Source organism: Phyllostomus hastatus, unplaced genomic scaffold (genome assembly GCF_019186645.2).
Source record: "Phyllostomus hastatus isolate PE091 unplaced genomic scaffold, TTU_PhHast_1.1 phas_contig_5, whole genome shotgun sequence".
Lineage (NCBI taxonomy): Eukaryota > Metazoa > Chordata > Mammalia > Chiroptera > Phyllostomidae > Phyllostomus > Phyllostomus hastatus.
In genome coordinates, this window is record NW_025333897.1 from 6,559,371 (window position 1) to 6,562,315 (window position 2,945).

Genomic DNA, 2,945 nt, shown 5'->3' on the forward strand with positions numbered 1-2,945 from the left:
ATACAGGAGAGAGATATGGAACTGTGAGACCCTGTAACCAGGGGACCTGACCCAGGGAGAGAGGTTGAGGGAGGTTTTCTGGAAGAAGTGTTGCCTCAGCTGAGATCTGAAGGATGATCAGGTTAACTACACTGGGGCGGGGGTGGGGGAGGGGGGTGGGGAGAGACAGATGGGAGCATTCCATGCAAGTGGAAGAGCATGTAAAGAAGTCCAAGGGCTGAGGGGTGCATGGTGAGTAAAGGGGACTCAAAGAGGTCTTGTGGCTGAAGTGTGGTGGGGAAAAGGAAGTGATGCTGTGTTGAGACTGGAGAGTGAGAAGGGGGCAGGTGATGCAGGCTGCTGTAGGCCCCTGGGAGGAGTCTGGATTTCATTCCAAGTGGCATGAGAAACCCTTGAAGGGTTTTGAGCAGTGAGGAGGGTTGTGCTCCCTGCTCCTAAAGGCTCAATGGCAGGTGTGTTTGCATGTGGGGGCAAAAGTGAAGCAGGGAGACCAGGGAGGAAGCTACTGTAATGGTCCAGGCAGAAGGCTGGCCCAGCCCAGGTTGAGGCCTGAGTGGATGGATTGGAGAGAAATTTGAGACTACCTCACCAGAAGCCTCCATTCCCCTATGCAGATGAGGACAGTGTGGATCACAGTTCAACTACCTGGGTCTCAGGCAAAATTGCAGAGAGGCTGGGAAAGAAGAGTAGTGGGGCCTGGTATTCAGTATCCAAGGATCCATTCCTTAGATGGGGGAGCTGACCTCTCTGTAGCTTAGGAGTTAATGACCTTTTCCAGGTTCAAGTACTAGGCAAAATAGTGGACCAGGGCTCTGCAAGGCAGAGACAGTAGCTGGTTGGGGGGATGTAGACACAGAAAATATGGACACAAAAAGGGGGACACACTCCTAATGGTAGCTTATTGTATGTTTGGAAGCAGGGAGTGTTGGAGGAAGTATATGGGAGCAGGCTGGTCCCACCCCCATGCAGAAAGAATATGACTAGACAAATGGTCACATGTATCTAGAATTTAAAGTTAAAATGTAGCTTGTCCCACACTGCCCAGCTGAGTCCACCAATGTCCTGAGTTCAGGGAGTGCTACTCCTTCCACTGCCCATCCCCTGTCTGGCTTTGAAAATGCCCTGCACATTTCTGAGACAGCTTTCCTGGTACCAAAGTGCCAGGTTACTGGAGCATTTTTTTTTTTAAGTGATTGGTCCTGGTGCTGTCTGCCTGCTGCCCAGTCCAACCCTTATGTCTAGGTGTGGCTAATCCAACATAGGTCAAGTGTCTGGGCATACCTGTGATCCCTTGCAGGGCCTCATCTTATGCCACACTTTTGTAGTTCTTTACATGAGCACATATGTGGGAGAATCAGATAAAGGGGTCCTCTTCTTTGGGTTGAACCTGAGCATGGTTTTTGCCTTTTATCCTCCCTGGTGCTGTGCCCTGTCATGCCTCACAAAGCAAGGATAAGTAACAGTGCTCAGCATTGCCCTGACCAGTGCCCCAGACCCTGCCCTCTCAGAGTTCCAGTCCAGGGGAGGAAATAGATACCAAACAATGGTAGTCCAGAGTGGCCAGGGCTGGGGTGGGGGCGGGGCAGGGGAGGGCAGAGTGGGAAGCACAGGTGAGAATCATTAGGGCCTGTTTAAGCCCAAGGAACTTTGGGAGTCCAGAAGGGGCTCCTTACAGCCTGGAATGGGAGGTGGGAAGACTAGGACTTCCTGAAGGCAGGGCCAGCTTCATGGCAGTATGACCTGTATAGCCACAAAAAGCCCCACTTTTAGGTAGACCCTGCACTTGGTTGAATGCCCTTCTGTCCCTATTGTGAAATTCTTAATAATTTAAAAAAATTACTGTGTTTTTTTCCATTACCATTTAGCCCCTTATGCCCCCCTCCCCCCTTAATGAATTTTGAATAAGGGACTCCACATTTTCGTTTTGCATTGGGCCTTGCACAGTTGCAGGATATTACAAAGAGAGCCAGGAGAAGAAAGGATCTTCCAAGGAGAGAACATTTTGTGCAAATGATAAGAAAGGAGGACAGAGGGCTGTGCACTTGAAGCACTGGCCAAAGTTCTGTGTAGCTGGAGAGAAGCATGGGAGAAGGGGGTTGGTGACAGCTGAGCTAAGTGGGTAGTCACCAGCTGCCAGGCTGAGGAGCTGTGATTCCATGCCAAGAGTGCTGGGGAGCCATGGCAGATGGCAGAGAACAAAGTTGGGATGGGGGACTTGGTTGCCTGTGGAGAAAGTTGGGAATATCTGGCTGCTGTGGGCAGGTTTATAAAGAGCCTTGAAAGCTTGAGTGACAGATACCCTGACACACCAGGAGACTGGCTGGGGAGACCCAAAACCACAGGATGAGCCCACAGCTTCCTTTTCACTTGAAGATTTTCAATGCTGAGAGTGAGAGGGGTGGCTAAGGGGTGTCACTGGTAAGTACTTGAAAATCTTTTTTTTTTTTCATTGATTTGAGGGGGGGCATCAGTTTGTTGTTCCACTTATTTATGCATTCAGTGGTTGCTTCTTGTATGTGCCCTAACCAGATGGAGATTGAAACCTCAATCTTGGCATATCGGGATGATGCTCTAACCAACCAAGTACCTGTCTAGGGCTTGAAAATCTTTTTATATGAGAACTCATGGATAGACTGGTGAAGGTGAATGAAAAATTGGCAAAAATTTACAGTATAAATGTGAGACTTCAAAGAGCTTTATTCTGGGTATATTCTGGCTTCAACTTTGTGGACCCCCTAGTGTGCATCCCTCTCCCCAGCATTCTGGATAAAATATCAGTTCTTCAGGAACCTCCTTTTCATCCACAGCCCTAAATGCCATGGCTCCAGGGCTGGGAACTGGTCCCCTTCCTGCTTCTCCATTCACCACCTGCTGAGGCATCAGTGCCCCCTCCCCACATGCCCCACTGCCTTGATTCTCCTTTTCTGCTGATGACCTCTACCATT